The sequence below is a fragment of the Callithrix jacchus genome, chromosome 1 (genome assembly GCF_049354715.1).
Source record: "Callithrix jacchus isolate 240 chromosome 1, calJac240_pri, whole genome shotgun sequence".
Classification (NCBI taxonomy): Eukaryota; Metazoa; Chordata; class Mammalia; order Primates; family Cebidae; genus Callithrix; species Callithrix jacchus.
Genome location: NC_133502.1, coordinates 66,068,120 through 66,085,732, shown reverse-complemented (window position 1 = coordinate 66,085,732; position 17,613 = coordinate 66,068,120). Strand labels below are relative to the sequence as shown.

The window sequence follows — 17,613 nt, the reverse complement described above, 5'->3', positions numbered from 1 at the left end:
CTAGGCCGGGAGGGCGTAATTCAGGCTAAGGGCAGCCTGGCCTGCTAGGAAAACGCGGAGGATCAAGGGGCGGGGGAGGAACCGGACCGGGCGAGCGGCGGGGCGGGGCCGGGGAGACGGGTGGGGCTACTGGCGTGCGGGGGCGTGGAAGGGGGCGGGGCGGGGCGGGCAAGCTGATGTAGGACGGTGTGCGTCTGCGCACCAGCTGTTTTTTCTCAGGCGGTTTCGCGCACTGCCCCAGCGCTGACAGGTGAGTGGGGCTGTCTGTCCCTCAGTATTCTCAGGGGTTTTCCAATTCAGAATTTTTAAAACACCGCCCCCTCGTCCCAGGCCTCGACATTATTTCCAGGGACGGATTGACAGAAGCGGATCAGTTTGGGGGAAGGGGAGCTAATGGAAATGACTTCCGAGGTTTCCTTCTGTGCACCCAGGCTGAACAGGCTTTGCCACCACAGTGGCTGGTTTCCCTCACATCCTAAATAGACGCACGAGAGACCCAGGAGTAATGCCTGTTAGTGACCGCACTGTGGATGTGCACATTTTCGGTGCAGAGACGCTCACTACCTGGTCCGTGGGACTGCGCGGTCTGGGGCACGCGGGAGGCCGCCCTGGGAGAGGACCGCTGGAGCGGGGGCGGGGCGGGAGGGGCGATCCTTGGTCTGCTTCTTCCAAGCTCCCCCTGTCTGGTGCACTGAAGGTTCCGAGGGGTGTGACGGGGACCCCCGAGGCTGCGGGAAGCAGGGTGGGTCCCGAGAGACGCCCTCGGCTGCTACGATCAGCTCAGCTCCTTCCTGCTTCTACGTAGGAGGCCGTCACCTGTCATTTCCTTCCCCACTTAGATCATCCTTCCGTGGTAGATTTTACATCTTCAGGCCGGGCGCAGTGGTTCACGTCTGTAATCCCAGCACTTTGGAGGCCGAGGTGGGCGGATTGCCTGAGGTCAGGAGTTCGAGACCATCCTGGCCAACATGGTGAAACCCCGTCTCTACTAAAAATACAAAAAATTACCCAGGCGTGGTGGCGCATGCCTGTAATCCCAGCTACTTGGGACGCTGAGGCAGGAGAATCGCTTGAACCCGAGGCGAGGTGGAGGTTGCGTTGAGACGAGATCGCGCCATTGCACTCCAGCCTGGCGACAGAGAGAGACTCCGTCTCAAAAGAAGAAGGGGTGGGAAAAAAAAGTAGCCGGGTGCGGTGCACTCCTGTAATTCCAGCCACTCAGGAGGCTGTGGCACGAAAATCACTTGAACCCGGGAGGCGGAGGTTACAATGAGCCTAGATCGCGCCACTGCGCTCCAGCTTGGGCAACAGAAACTGTTGTCTCAAAAAAACAAAAACAAAAAGGATGTAAGTGTAAGATACCACTTGGCGTCCGGAAATGTCTGGGACGACCTCTAGAATTAACCTGGCTCAAACCTCTGTTCCCAGGTCAGTTTCATCCTAAAGGCTTCCCTAGGGATAGATCTTCCTGGGAAACTGGAAGCTCCCACTACTTAAATAATGCGTTCCCATACATAACTGTTAGTGACCCGAATTACAAATGTTTTATATCTATAGAATGAGGGAAATTTTTCAGGTTCCTGGTTCTCTTTACTGTCTATACAAATTGTTTTTTCATTATAATACTAAGGGAAAGTTTTGCACGTTGAAATTAAGTTAGTGTAGAATTAATAACCAAGGTATTATTAAAGTGGTCGAGGGTTGGTCCTTTCCCCCACTGCGTATACAGTACTTCCTTGGTAATTATTTCACATGTGAAATTTTCTTTTATTGCAAACCTTAACAGTTATGCTGGGAATTAAATGTTTTGATTTTTTTCCCCCACGGGAAGTGCTGGGGGCTGGGCGGGGGATGAGAATTTGAACGGAACGTTGGAGATAGCATATTCTACCATATATATATATATATATTGTTGAATTATTTCAAGATTTCGAGGTCAGTATTGTCCCCATTTTATAAGTGAAGAGACAGGCCTAGAGGTACTAAGTAACTTTACAACTTCAGATGAGCAGGAGATAAACAGGCAGGATTCAAGGCTCACCAGTCTGATTCCTGTTAAAATAAAAACTTCAGCTGAACTAAATTTAAAGGAGTTAAATTGAGCAACGAAGGACTGGGCAGCCCCCAGAATCACAGGAGATTCAGAGATTCCAGGGATGCCTCGTGGTTAGAACAAATTTTTAGACCATGAGAGGGAAGCGAGATACAGAAATCAGCAGTGAGGACAGAAACAGCTGGATTAGTTACAGGTGGGCGTTTGTCTTATTTGAACACAGTTTGAACAATCAGCAGTGCATATGACTGGTTGAAGTATGGCCGCTGGGATTGGCCAAGACTCAGCTGATGTTACAGGTGCATACTCCTAAATTAGGTTTTCAAACTTGTCTTCCTATTAGGCTAGGTTACAGTTAGTACACAAGGACTCAAATACAGAAGGACAGAGTCCTTCTCAGGCCGTATTTAGTTTGTTTTAACATTCCTAAACCAGTATTTGCTACATCAGATCATGCTGCCTCAAAAATTCTGAAGTTCTAACTCATAATTAATGCTATAATCCTCTTAAACATGCTCTCAGTTCAAAATGCAGATTTGACCTTTTTTTGTACGTTTCATTTATCTCCACATCGAATGTAAACTGCCATAACTCATGTCTAGACAATAAAATATAACAAAATTAGTTGTTATAAAGTGAAACTTTTGTTCAGAAATATTAAAAGAAGTACATGTATTAAATATGTAATAAACATTTAGGCCATTCAAGTCAGTAACATCTTCAATGAAAAGCCAGACACTAAATGGCTGTGAATTGGACATTACTGTAGAGAGGCAGAAGGGCCATAGTCTTTCCTGGCTGGAAAAGTAATTTCCTGAGGCGCTGCAAAGTGCACTTTTCCCCCGTCCTATAACTCGAGTGTGCTCCGCAGCATGAAGTTAGCAAAGCTGGTTAGCTCCTGAAACAGACTTCCCTGTCTTGGCAGGTTAACGCCATCCATGAACTCACTTTTCCTTCTGGTATCTGGGATTCTAATATCCATTCATTATTTCTTTCAAAGGAATTATCCTCTCCTTTTGAAAAGCACAGTGTTAAAGATGTTTTGACAGTCTTTCACAGCTATCGCTTTAAATAACAATCACAAAGCCTAAAAAAAGTTTCTCAAGGTCATTTATCTAAGTCAAAACAATAACCAAGAATTACTACTTCAAAAATGTGGAGTCTGTCTGCTTCCATGACATGCCAGGACTCCAGAACTGAAAACAATAATGTAAAGCTGGTGTTTCAGAGTTGAGATTAACGTTATGCTTAGGATTTTCTTTAACGTTTTTTATGCCAGCCAGACGTCTTCTGTTAGTGAATTTCCCATTCTGTACTGGGTCATACAGAATGAGTTCTTAAAAACTCATTAATCAGTTATTAAACAAAACATTTTTTCTTAGACTAATCCAAACCACATTTGTGATCTTTTAAAAATCAGAAACATTACCAAAAACATTCTTCAAAAATCTGACATATTTCTGGAGCCTTGACCAATTCATTATTATAATTTTGAGTAACTAATAGTAACCAACATTTATTTAGTACTTATTATTGTCAGGCACTGTTCTAAATGTTTTTTTTTTTAAATAAACTAATTTAGTCTTTGTAACAACTGTGTAAGGGGAAAAACTATCTTCCACTTTACAGATGAAGAAGCTGAGGGAAAAAAATAAGAAATGTACTCAGTTGCACAGTCAATGAAGGATGATGCTGAATTCAAGCAGATATTCTGGCTCTAGGGTCTGTGTTCTTAACCACTCTGCAAACTGCCTCCCTAGGGTGTTACATATAAAAATACATTCCTAATTTGTATTTGTCTCCTTCTATCTTCTTACCCGAGAGATTGACATTTAAATTTACTTGGCATGAATTGTATTCATTTAATCTGGATTTCCTGAATTATACGTTATATTACCTACATTGAGCAACCAAAAATACATAAGAAAAATAACATAAACCTTGTAACTGCAACAGACTGCCGTTAGTTGGTTCTGTTAGTGGTGCTTTTGAATATTTTGCAGGATTGTCCTTCACAGGCTGCCTCTATCAGAAGAAAAGGATATTTAGTACTTTTTTTTTCTTTTGCTTTTTTTGAGACAAGTTCTCTGTTGTCCAGGTTGGAGTGCAATGGCACCACCACGTCTGGCAAATTTTTTGTGTTTTGTATAGAGATGGTGTTTCACCATGTTGCTTAGGCTGGTCTTGAACTCCTAGGCTCAAGAGATCCACACACCTTGGCCTCCTGAAGCCCTGGGATTATAGGCATGAGCCACCATGCCTGGCCTATTTAGTGCTTTTTTTTTTTTGAGACGGAATCTCACTCTTGTTGCCTGGGCTGGAGTGCAATGGTGTGATGTCAACTCACTGCAGCCTCCGTCTCCTGGGATCAGATTCTCCTGTCTCAGCCTCTCGAGTAGTTGGGATTACAGACACCTGCCACCACACCCAGCTAATTTTTCTGTTTTTAGAAGAGATGCACTTTGGGAGGCTGAGGTGGGCAGATCACCTGAAGTCAGGGGTTTGAGACCAGCCTGGCCAACATAGTTCTTTTAATTGCTAAGACCAATAAGCCAGGTTGGAGACTTGGAAAATACAGAGATTTGGCATTAGGAAGAAAAGAAGCTGGCGTAAAATAAAGAAATTTTAAAAGGTACAAAAAAAAATTAAAATCGCACAACAACTTTTTTAATATTGATAAAGAAGAAAAAGAAACCAATAGCAAGTGCTACATGAAAAAGGCCTCCGAGAATAAAAAATGTGATTTACCAAAAACTTTCAACCTAGACAAACTGTATGTTATTCTGCTTCCCTTCCATAGAAGATAAAGCAGACTGTCATAAACCAAGGGGATTTCTGTGATCCCTGCCAACCTCAAGTTCTTTTACTCAATATTTCTAAATATATTTTCCTTGCCAATTTAGATTCTAAGTACTACTGTGGCAATCATAAGGGAAAAAAGATGCTGAGGCTACAAAAGGGAGTCAGAGCAAAGGTCAAAACCAAAATAGTTTTTGCATTTTCAAAAGAAATAAAGAAAGATGAGGATAAGTAAAATTAGTCCTTGGATCTATGTTCCTTATTAATAGGAAGGCATTTAAACCTGTGACTTCGTAGAAAGGGCTGATGAGAAGAGTTTTGTACAAGGTTTTCGTGGCTAAAGATAAAAGCTGCATAATCTGGTATTATGAGAAAAAGGCTGGAAAACACTTAGCTGTGCCAAGTAGTTCAAATAAAAGCTTCCCAAAGCATTGCAAGCCTTCAAGTGATTGTGTCTTTGAACTACAGTAGGGGCCAAGGAACAAGAAGTCACCATCTCCAGATTGTAAAGTAAAAAAGCTACACCCAAGGACCAGGTTGGTGGAAATTGTCATTTGAGAGTTAGTAAGTGGAAGGACAAAGAGAGGAACCTAATCTCTTTAGAGACATAGGGAAATAGTCCTTTGGTTTGGGGGTGGCTGGCCTAGCTGTAGTGCTCAGTGTGGTTTGCTTTCTTGTTTTTATCTTGTATAAAGACCTTTTCCTCACAAGTGCTGGATAAAGCTTGCTACATGAGTAGAAGAAACTGCAGAAGATGGTGTATAGCTAACAGCGTGTTCTGATTGGCCTATGCAGAGTTGCCTGTATAAAATTGGATCCTTGTGTTCGGTTCCAAAAAAAGGTGTGAATGTGAACAAGAGCGTTAAATCATGACTCCAGAGAAAATGTCAGCCATGAGCAGTTTTTAGTTTAAGTGAAAACCAAACGTTAGGATTTGGACAAATAAGACAAGGAGGAAAAAGGGTGAATCATTAACTCCACTAGAAGAAAAGATGGTGGTGATCAAGTTTCACCCAACTTGAATGAGATACCCAACAAAGACTGTGACTGATGGCACTAACTCATTTACTTAATTGATATGCAAAACTCTGCCAAGCATTTACCCTTAGTGTCAAGTAATTTTTGATAAAACATTTTGAAGATATAAAGACAAAAGAAAAACAAATAATAAAGCAATATTTCCCTTCTCTCTCCCTCTTTTTCTTCCTCTTTCTTCCTCTCCTTCACTCCTTTTTTTTCTTTCCTTCTCTCAAAAAAAGAAAAAAGAAATCAACTTGTAGACCTCTAGATCCAGGTCGGAAATGTCTCTCTCATTGCCTGATTTCCTTCCTTCCCTTCTCTCCCTCCCTCCCTCCCTCCCTCCTTCCCTTTCTTCCTTCCTCCCTCCCTTCCTGCTTTCCTCCCTTCCTATAAAATAAAAAATTAAAATTAAAATTAAAAACCAAGCAAACAAATAAATAAAGTAAAAAAGCACTTGATTTGCAGAAAGGACCAGACAGAAGAAAAAAACACTTCTGGGTATATATAATATCTGCAACAAAACAAAATTAGAAGTATTTTGTTGAAATTGTGAGAAAGACCCTAAAATGTTTCTAGTAACAAGGAAGGTCACATGGATTATTAGTTAAAATGTACCCAACATTACGAATTTAGGATAGATACAATGCCATTTGGTCTCTATAATTTTATTTTATGTAGAATATTTGTAAAGTTTGTCAGAAGACTTCGCCTATAGTCACAATCCCTTCAAACCTATTTTCTCAGTGATGGCCCCGTATATGAATATCCCAAATGCAGGGACACTGTCAGAACCTAGCTGTTTTCTTGAGAAGGAACTGCTGTACTTCTATTAAAGCAAGTGTCTATGGTTGTAGATATGGTGCTGGATAGAACTAGCATAGTTCTGGGGACAACTGCTAGGCCAGTATGCTTTACAGATTCTGTAACCTGAATCATAGGGAATGTGAGACTACTTAAAATTGTTGGTGATTATGAAATTCTAGATTGTTTGAAAAACGCTGAAAAAAGAAACAACCTTGTGAGAGTTGGGTACGATGGTGCATATGCTTTCAGTCCCCAGGTACTTGGGAGGCTGAGGTGGGAGAATCACTTGAGCCCAAGAATTCAAAGTTGTAGTGTGCTATGATGGCACCTGTGAATAGCCACTGCCCTCCAGCCTAGGCAGTGTACCAAGACCCCATTTGTAAAACAAGAACAAAAACAAGAAATAGCTTTGAAATACCAAGAGTAAGTGAAAAGAAGCTCCAGGGATATGTTATGACCAAGAGAACGTTAGTGTAGCAGAGTAGACCTGCAAATAATTAAGTATGATTAAAATACTTTTTTTCTTATGTTTATTCCAAACTTTTAACCAAATGCTTTAAGAATTATTTTACATGGCTTCTTAAGAAGGAAAACTTCCTGTTTATAGATCTAATGTCTTATGTCTAATGCAGTTATCAGTCCACATCAAACACCTAATACATTCTAAAAAAAATACTCAAAGCCTTGGAAAGGAAGGGAGAAATTAGGAAGATACTTGAATTTTTTCAATTTCTTAAGAAAAAAAGGAAAATTCCATTTTATAGGTTCTTAATTCATTGATGTCTGCTATATAGTGAACAATCAGTAAATATTTATAAAAACAACAAATGAATGATGCCCCCAAATAAGTAAATACATTCTAATTATACATCATCTCATCCACAACCCAGAAAGTAGTATGTAAACTGGGTTCTTAGAAAAACATTTCCATGCACTAAGGCAGGTCGCTGTATAAAGGAATTCTATAAACACTTTTTTTTTTTTTTTTTTTTTTTTAGAGATGGGGTCTCACTCTGTCACCCAGGCTGGAGCACAGTGGTACAGTCATAACTCACTGCAACCTTAAACTCCTGGACTCAAGCTATCCTCCTGCCTCAGCCTCCCAAGTAGCTGGGACTAACGTGCCCACCACCATGCCTAGCTAATTTTTTAAATTTTTTGTAGAGATAGGGAGTCTTGTTTTGTTGCCTAGGCTGGTCTTGAACTCCTGGCCTCAAGTTCCCCCTGCCTCAGCCTCCCGAAGTGCTGAGATTACAGGCATGAGGCACCATGCCTGGCCTCAAATTTTAAAAAATAACAGTTTTATTGAGATATAATTCACATATCATAGAATTCAACCTTTTAAAGTATATGTTTAATGGTTTATAGAATGAACCATTGGTTTATGGAATATCACTGAATTGTACAATTGCCATCACCCACAAAAAGAAACTTCATATTATCAGCAGCTACTTTCCATTCCTCCCTACTCCAGCCCCTGAAAACCACTAAGTCACTTTCTGACTCTATAGGTTTACCTGTTCTGAACATTTCATATAAGCGGAATTATATAGTATGTCGTCTTTTTCATTATCTGGCTTCTTTCACTTAATATGATGTTTTCTTTTTTTTTTTTTTTTTTTAATCCTGCCTCAGGTTTATTTGTACAAATAGCACAGGAGGACCCCAGCCCCATGCAGATGGCAGCCCCAGGGGAGTTACACCAGTCCTTCTGTCCTCGCATTGGCAGACAAAGATATCTATTCTGAAGCCTTTGTAGGGGCCTGGGCACCTTTGAGAGCCTGAGCTGGAACTGAAACTGGAGCTGAAGCCTGGGCCTTGGTTTGATCCTTGGCCTTGGCCTTGACCTTGACCTTTGGCCGGCAGAGCCTGAGCCCCTTGGCAATGCGTGCCCGAGCACGCTTCCCAAGCTTGGGGTGGGCAATGTAGGCAAGTCGATCGAGCTTGCGGCTGACACCCTTTGGGATCTTGGGCTTAACCTCCTTGGGCTTTACGAGGGCCTTGATGGCCTCAGCTCGTGCACTCATGGCCTTGGCATTGTTGGCCTGCATCTTCTTTAGGCCCTTCTTGTTGTGCTTCTTGGCAAAGCGCATGTTCCTCAGGAACTTGGGGTCCACCCCCTTAAGAGACTCGTATCTTTGTGATCGGGGTTTCTTGATACCATTTCTGTGCCATTTTCGGGACTGGTTGTGTGTGGTGTGGTTCTTGGACTTGGCCATGTCTGCACCCAAGCCGCGGTTCAATATGATGTTTTCAAGGTTCATCGATGTTATAGTATCTATTCCTTCCTAGTACTTTATTTCTTTTTATGGTTAAATAATAATATTCCACCATGTGGATATACCATATTTTGTTCATGTATTTGTTGATGGACATTTGTTGCTACTATTTGGCAATTATGAGCAATGCTGCCATGAATATTCACGTATAGGTTTTTGAGTGAACATATGTTTTCAATTCTCTTCATTGTATATCTAGAAGCAAAATTGCTGGATCTAATAATGACTATGTTTAAATGTCTGAAGAACTGGCAAACTGTTTTTTAAAGTAGCTGCAGCAATTTACAATCCCACTAGCAATGTACAAGGGTTCTAATTTCTCTTCATTCTTGCCAGTACTTATCATCTGTCTTTTATTTTAGCCATCCTGGTAAGTATGAAGTGTTACCTTATTGTGGTTTGTATTTGCATTTCCTTATTGACGCATAATGCTGAGCATGTTTTCCTGTACTTAGTGGAGATTTGTATCTCTTTTGGAGCAATACCTATTCAGATCCTTTGTCCATTTTTAAACTGGGATATTTTTGTTGTTCTTAAATTGTAAGAGTCTTGATATATTCTAGATATAAGCTCCTTATCAGATAAATAATTTACAAATATTTTCTCCCACTCCATGGTGTGTCTTTTTACTTTCTTGCCTGTGAAACACAAAAATTAATTTTTGTTTTTGTTTTTATTTTTTCTCAAGATGGAGTGCTCTGTCACCCAGGCTGGAGTATAAGGCACAATCTCAGCTCACTGCAACCTCCATCTCCTGGGTTCAAGTGATTCTCCTGCCTCAGCCTCCGAGTAGCTGGGATTACTGGCATGTGCCACCATGCCCAGCTAATTTTTTATATTTTTAGTAGAGATGGGGTTTCACCATGTTGGCCAGGCTGGTCTTGAACTTCTGACCTTGTGATCTGCCCACCTAAGCCTCCCAAAGTGCTGAGATTACAGGTGTGAGCCACTGTACCCGGCCTTCAAAAATTCATCTTGACAGAGCTTTATTTATCTAATTTTTTGGGGTCACCTGTGCTTTTGGTACTTGTGAATGGTTAGTTTTATGTGCCAACTTGACTGGGTTAATGGATGCCTTGATAGCTGGTAAACATTATTTCTGTGTATTTCTATGAAGGTGTTTAAATGGAACATCAGCATTTAAATCAGTAGACTGGGCTGGGTGTGGTGGCTCATACCTGTAAGCCCAGCACTTTGGGAGGCTGAGGCAGGCAGATCAGTTGAGGTCAGGAGTTCAAGACCAGCCTGGTCAACATGTTGAGACCTGTCTTTACTAAAAATACAAAAAAATTAGCTGAATATGGTGGTGGATGCCTGTAATCCCAGCACTTTGGGAGGCTGAGGCAGGCAGCTCACTTTTGAGGCCAGGAGTTTAAGACCAGCCTGGCTACATGGTGAGACCCTATCTCTACTGAAAATACAATAAAATTAGCTGGATGTGCCTATAATCCCAGCTACTCAGGAGGCTGAGGCAAGAGAATCACTTGGACCTGGGAGGTGGAGTTTGCAGTGAGCCAAGATCACACCACTGCCCTCCAGCCTGGGTGACAAGAGACTCTTGTCTCAAAAAAAAAAAAAATGAGTAGACTGCGAAATGATCTGCCCTCACACATGTAAGTAGGCATTATCTAATACATTCATGGCTCAAATAGAACAAAAAGGTGAAGGAAGAGCAAATTCTCTTTCCCCTTCTGGTACACCATATTCTTCTTCCGTCAGACATCAGTGCTCCTGGCTTGGGTCTTTGACCTTGGAGACTTACCCCAGCATGCTCCCCCTCCTCAGGACTCAGACCTTCAGCCTTGGATTGGAAGCCACTCCATTGACTCCCCTGGTTCTCAGGTTTTCAGACTCGAAGACTTGAACTGAATTACACTCCCAGCTTTCCTAGGTCTCCAGATTGCACACAGCATATTATGGGACTTCTCAGTCCCCATAATTGAGTAAGACAGTTCCCATAATAAATCTCCTCTTATATGTCTGTATATATTTTATTATATATTTTATTGGTTCTGTTTCTTTTGAGAACCCTAACTAATCAGTGTTATTATATCTAAGAAACCATTGTCTAATCCAATATCAGAAAGATTTACTCCTGTTTTCTTCTAAGAGTTATGTACTTTTAGTTCTTACAGTTGTCTTTGGTACATTTTGAGTTAATTTTTGTATATGGTGTGAAGTAGAAGTTCAACTTCATTCTTTTTTTTTTTTTTTTGAGACACTCTCATTTTGTCACCAGGTGCCAGGCTGGAGTATAGTGGCACAATCTTGGCTCACTGCGACCTCCACCTCCCGGGTTCAGGCAATTCTTCTGTCTCAGTCCCCAGAGTAGTGGGGACTACAGGCATGCACCACCACGCCCAGCTAATTTTTGTATTTTTGGTAGAGACGGGGCTTCACCATGCTGGCCAGGATGGTCTCGATCACTTGACCTCATGATCCACCCACCTTGGCCTCCCAAAGTGCTGGGATTACAGGTATGAGCCACTGTGCTCAGCCTCAACTTTGTTCTTTTTTTTTGAGACGGAGTTTCACTGTTGTTACCCAGACTGGAGTGCAATGGCATGATCTTGGCTCACTGCAACCTCCGCCTTCTGGGTTCAAGCAATTCTTCTGCCTCAGTCTCCCGAATAGCTGGGACTACAGATGCGTACCACCATGCCCAGCTTATTTTTGTATTTTTAGTAGAGACAGGGTTTCACCCTATTGACCAGGATGGTCTCGATCTCTTGACCTCGTGACCCACCTGCCTAGGCCTCCCAAAGTGCTGGGATTATAGGCGTGAGCCACCGCGCCTGGTCTAACTTTGTTCTTTTGCACATGGATATCCAATCATCTCTGTACCAGTTATTGAAAGGACTATTCTTTCCCTTGCTTGTTTTGTCATCCTTGTTGAAAATTACACAAGACTTTTTATAACCTGAATTAACAAAGATTTTGACTACAAAGAATAATCTTGCTTGGTTTAATCTTTGTAAATAGGGATAGTCAGAAATCATACCAAGATTTTGAAAATACCTGTGTGCATGATTTATGGTTGGGAATACTACTGGGAGTTTTTCTGTTGACTATTCATTTTATAGTTACTGTTGTACAAGTCATTAATAAAGCCATATTCTTTCAGGTGACCTTCCAGCTTGTCAGTCTTTATCTTCCCCACAGAGTCTCTGCTCATCAATTCCCTGGCTTCTTTATCCTATTTTTGTTTTTTTACCTCACTAGGAACTCTTTCTTTAACTCATTGGTTCTTGTCCTCCTCAGCTCTAATGCCTCCTTTTGAATAATTAGTATTTTATAATGTCCCCATTACTCTCCTGAAATGCAATTCATAGAGAATGTAATATAGCTGCATAAATAATTGTCCCTAACTATTCAATAGGATGCTCTAACTATAAAATAAAGAGGCAGACATTCAGTTCTTAGTGCTTAACAATGTCTTGGGGCTCATATCCTTTGATAACTAATAGAGTAATGGGGTATAGACTAGGAACAGAAACTAGTACAAAGGGCTAAAAAGAAGTCGTTTTATAGGCTTTTCAAGACAGTGTTAGATTAAGAGTGAAAAAGAAGTCAATATCCCCCAAATAAATAATTTTTATAAGTAAAGTTCTTATGACACTAGAAAGTTAAATATATTTGTATATCATGATAATGAGATATGTTTAAAACAACCTTGTTAATAAAATGCAGTACAATCCCTTCACTTATGCATCTCAACTGATTTTTAAATATTGGCTTTGAATCTATTAATATGATTCTATAATTTCCTCTGTTACACATTCATTTGATTTTGTTGCTTTTACAGTACTGCACTATTACACTGAGCCTTTTCAGGTGATTATGTAATTAGAAATACTATAAGTAATTTAGCTTCTTTCCAAGGAAGTAGGTAGGTATAAACATTCTCATAGGATTTGAAACCTTTTGTAATTAAACTGATTAAATTGTTCTGCCACCTCAAAATCTTGGTTTTTGTTTTACTATTTTATTTGTTTTAAGGATTCCTACAGAGTTGACTAACATGGCCTATGTTCATTTCAAATGCATAAATCACGCACTTCAGTATTTTAAGTTCATAAAAATCTTTAAATGTGTAAATTGCCGGGTGCGGTGGTTCATGCCTGTAATCCCAATGCTTTGGGAGGCCAAGGCAGGTAGATCATGAGGTCAAGAGATCAAGACCATCCTGGCCAACATGGTGAAACCCCGTCTCTACTAAAAATACAAAAATTAGCTGGGTGTAGTGGCACACGCCTGTAGTGCTACTTGGGAGGCTGAGGCAGGAGAATCACTTGAACCCAGGAGGCAGAGTTTGTAGTGAGCCGAGATCATGCCACTGCAACAGAGCAAGGCTCTGTCTCAAAAAGAAAATAATATGTAAATAGAAAATAAAATTCTAAGGCCCCCTCTCCCCGCAACCACCTGAATGGACTCTCTTCTCAGCCAGGGCACTCCAAAGTTAACCTGAATAATTGGTTGAGGCCATAATGGGAAGAGGGGGATCAGACATGCCTCATTATGTCCTCCTCCCTTTTGGAATTCAGGAAAAACTAACCAGCATTAACATAGACACAGACCTTAAGTCTGATAAGAAACATTTACAGTCTATTCTCTCTGAAACCTGCTACCTGGAGGCTTTGTCTGCATGATTAAACTTTGGTCTCCACAACCTCTTATGTAACCCAGAATGTCCTTTCTGTTCATAGTAACTCTTGCAACCAATTGCCAATCAGAAAATTTTTTAATCTACATGTAACTGGAACCCCCACCACCACCCTTTGAGTTGTCCTGCCTTTCTGGACTGAACCAATGTATATCTTAAATGTAGTTGATTGAGATCTCATGTCTCCCTAAGATGTATAAAACCAAGCTGCACCCCAACCACTTGGGCACATATCATCAGGACCTCCTGAGGCTATATCAAGGGTGCATCCTTAATGTTGGCAATTTTGAGACAGAGTCTCGCTCTGTTGCCCAGGCTGGAGTGCAATGGCATAATCTTGGCTCTCTGTAACCTCTGCCTTCCAGATTCAAGTAATTCTCCTGCCTCAGCCACCTGAGTAACTGAGACTACAGGCATGCACCACCATACCCAGCCAATTTTTGTATTTTTAGTAGAGACGGGGTTTTGCCATGTTGGCCAGGCTGGTCTTGAACTCCTGACTTTAAGTGATCCACCCGCCTTGGCCTCCCAAAGTACTGGGATTACAGGTATATGTTGCTGTGCCCAGCCTGCAGAATAAACTTTCTAAATTGATAGAGTCCTAGCCAAAGCAATCAGACAAGATAAAGAAATAAAGGGCATCCAAATTGTTAATGAGGAAGTCAAATTGTCACTGTTTGCTGGTGACTATATACCTGGAAAACCCCAAAGACTCATCCAAAAAGCTCCTTTGGCAAAGTTTCAGGATACAAAATTCATGTACACAAATCATTGGCCCTGCTATACACCAAGAGCAACCAAGCTGAGAATCAAATCAAGAACTCAAACCCTTTTATAATAGCTGCAAAAACAAAACAAAACAAAAAAAACCCAGAACAAAAAACTTAGGAATATACTTAACCAAGGAGGCGAAAGACCTCTACAAGGAAAACTATAAAACAGGGCTGAAAGAAATCATATATGACACAAACAAATGGAAACACATCCTGTGGTCATGGATGAGTGGAATATTGTGAAAATGACCATACTGCCAAAAGCAATCTACAAATTCAATGTAATTCCCATTAAAATACCACCATCATTCTTCACAGAACTAGAAAAAAGAATCCTAAAATTCATATGGAACCAAAAAGGAGCCTGCATAGGCAAAGCAAGACTAAACAAGAAGAACAAATCTGGAGACATCACATAACCTGACTTCAAACTATACTATAAGGCTCGTAACCAAAACCAGCATGTTACTGGTATAAAAACAGGCAAATAGGCTGGCTGCAGTAGCTCACGCCTTAATCCCAGTACTTTGGGAGGTGAAGGTGGGTGGATCACCTGAGATCAGGAGTTCGAGACCAGTCTGACCAACATGGCGAAACCCCATCTCTACTAAAAATATAAAAGTTAGCTGGGCATGGTGGCATGGGCCTGTAATTCCAGTTACTTTGGAGGCTGAGACAGGAGAATTGCTTGAACCCAGGAGGTGGTGGTTGTAGTGAGCCAAGATTGCACCACTGCACTCCAGTCTGGGTGATAGAGGAAGACTCTGTCTAAAAAAAAAAAAAAGGCACATAGATCAATGGAACAGAATAGTTCTCCAGAAATGAAGTCAAATATTTACAGCCAACTGATCTTCGATAAAGCAAACAAAAACAAAGTGGGGAAAAAACACCCTGTTGAACAAATGGTGCTGGGATAATTGGCAAGTAATATGTAGAAGAATGAAAGTGGATCCTCATCTCTTACCTTATACAAAAGTCAACTCAAGATGGATGAAAGACTGAAATCTAAGACCTGAAACCGTAAAAATTCTGAAGAGAGTATCAGAAAAACTTTCCTAGACATTGGCTTAGGCAAAAGCTTCATGACTAAGAACCCAAAAGCAAATGCAATAAAAACTAAGATAAATAAATGGGATTTAATTAAACTAAAAAGCTTCTGTACAACAAAAATAGAAGAATAAATGAAGAACCATGGAGTGGAAGATAATTTTCACAATCTATATATCCAACAAAGGACTAATATCCAAAATCTACAAGGAACTCAAACAAATCAGCAAGAACAAAAACCATCCCATCAAAAAGATGGATGCGGTGAAAAGGGAACCCCTCTACACTGCTGGTAGGAATGTAAACTGCTGGTAGAGTTGTAAACAACCACTGTGGAAAACTGTGGCGATTCCTTAAAGAACTAAAAGTAGATCTACCTTTTGATCCAGCAATCCCACTACTGGGTATCTACCCAGAGGAAAAGAAGTCATTATAAGAAAAAGACACTTGCACATGCATTTTTATAGCAGCACAATTCACAACTGCAAAAATATGGAACCAGCCAAATGCCCATCAATCAAGTGGATAAAGAAAATGTATATATATGCACCATGGAATAATACTCTGCCATAAAGTATTGGCATTTATAGCAACCTGGATGGAATTGGAGGCCATTATTCTAAGTGAAATAACTAAGTAATGGAAAACCAAACATTGTATGTTTTTCACTTATACATGGGAGCTAAGCTATGAGGATCCAAAGACATAAAAACTGATATGATGTACTTTGGGGAAAGGGTGGGAGAGGGATGAGGGATAAAAGACCACACATTAGGTACAGTGTACAATGCTCAGGTGATGGGTGAAATTTTAAAATCTTGAAGAAAAAAGTTATTTTAAAATAATGTAAGTTTGCTAATTAATTCCATGATATCCTTCACTTTAATGGATCATTCTCATTTTCTGCTGTTTAAAAAAGAGCTCATTTTGCTTTTCAATATATTGAAAAGATATGTCATATAATTTTACAATATTTTAACTTCAGTGTTTAATTTTTGATTGAACCAAAAAATTCTGCAATCATGTCAAATAGTGAACAAAGTCTTTTAAAATAACTTCCTTTGACAAGCTTAGAGAAGGCATTCAAATTTCAAATTCCTTTTCATTATCATTGTACAGTTTGTGAAATCTGTTACCTATTATTCATAGACTTATTTTTTTCTTATTTAAAAATTGGGGTAAAGAATATCATTATTCATACCTGTTAGGCAGAATAATGGCCCCCAAATATCTCCACATCTTAAACCTCAGAAACTGTGAATATGTAGCAAAAGGGACTTGGCAGATATGATTACATCAAGGGTCTTGAGATGGGGAGATTATCTCAGATTATTCCTGGTTGGCCCACTGTAATTACAAGGGTCTTTATAAAAGGGAGGCAGGATGATCAGACATGTAATGATGGAAGCAGGGGCTGGAGTGATGTGGAACAGGGCATGTGGATAGCCTCTAGAACAAGCTTGTCCAACCTGTGGCCTGTGGGCTGCATGTGGCCCAGGATGGCTTTGAATGTAGCCTACCACAAATTTGTAAACTTCCTTAAAGCATTATGAGAAGTTTTTGTTTTTGAGATGGCTTTTCACTCTTGTTGCCCAGGCTGGAGTGCAATGGCATGATCTTGGCTCACTGCAGCCTCTGCCTCCTGGGTTCAACTGATTCTCCTGCCTCAGCCTCCCAAGTAGCTGGGAGTACAGGCATGAACCATTACTCGGGGCTGATTTTGTATTTTTAGTAGAGATGGGGTTTCACCATGTCGGCCTGGTTGGTCTCAAATTCCTGACCTCTCAGGTGATCCTCCCTCCTCAGCTGGGCGCGGTGGCTCATTTGTAAACTGTCATGGCATTTGTGAACTGTCATGGTACTGGTGGGAGTGTAGCAGCAAGGACGATTAAAGGTCATTCTTGTTGCCATCTTGGTTTTGGTGGGTTTTGGCTGGCTTCTTTACTGCAATCTGTTTTATCACCAAGGCCTTTATGACCTGTATGTTGTGCTGACCTCCTGTCTCATCCTGTGACTTAGAATGGCTAACTGGGAATGTAGCCCAGTAGGTTTCAGCCTCATTTTACCCAGCCCCTATTCAAGATGGAGTTGCTCTGGTCAAACACTCTTGACACAGCCTCTGAGACCCACTTTAGACTTCTAACCTCTAGAACTATAATATGAGAAAATTGTGTT

At 40.8% G+C, this 17,613-nt stretch overlaps 1 pseudogene across 1 annotated transcript in view; it reads left to right on the top strand.

Annotated features, from left to right (window-relative positions):
- Window positions 1–207: 207 nt before the first annotated feature.
- LOC118153168 (protein arginine N-methyltransferase 6-like) overlaps window positions 208–17,613 on the top strand; it is a 47,147-nt pseudogene continuing 29,741 nt past the window's right edge. The window contains exon 1 of the transcript XR_013529924.1: window positions 208–250. The product of XR_013529924.1 is annotated as a protein arginine N-methyltransferase 6-like (transcript). The remainder of the gene's footprint in view (window positions 251–17,613) is intronic.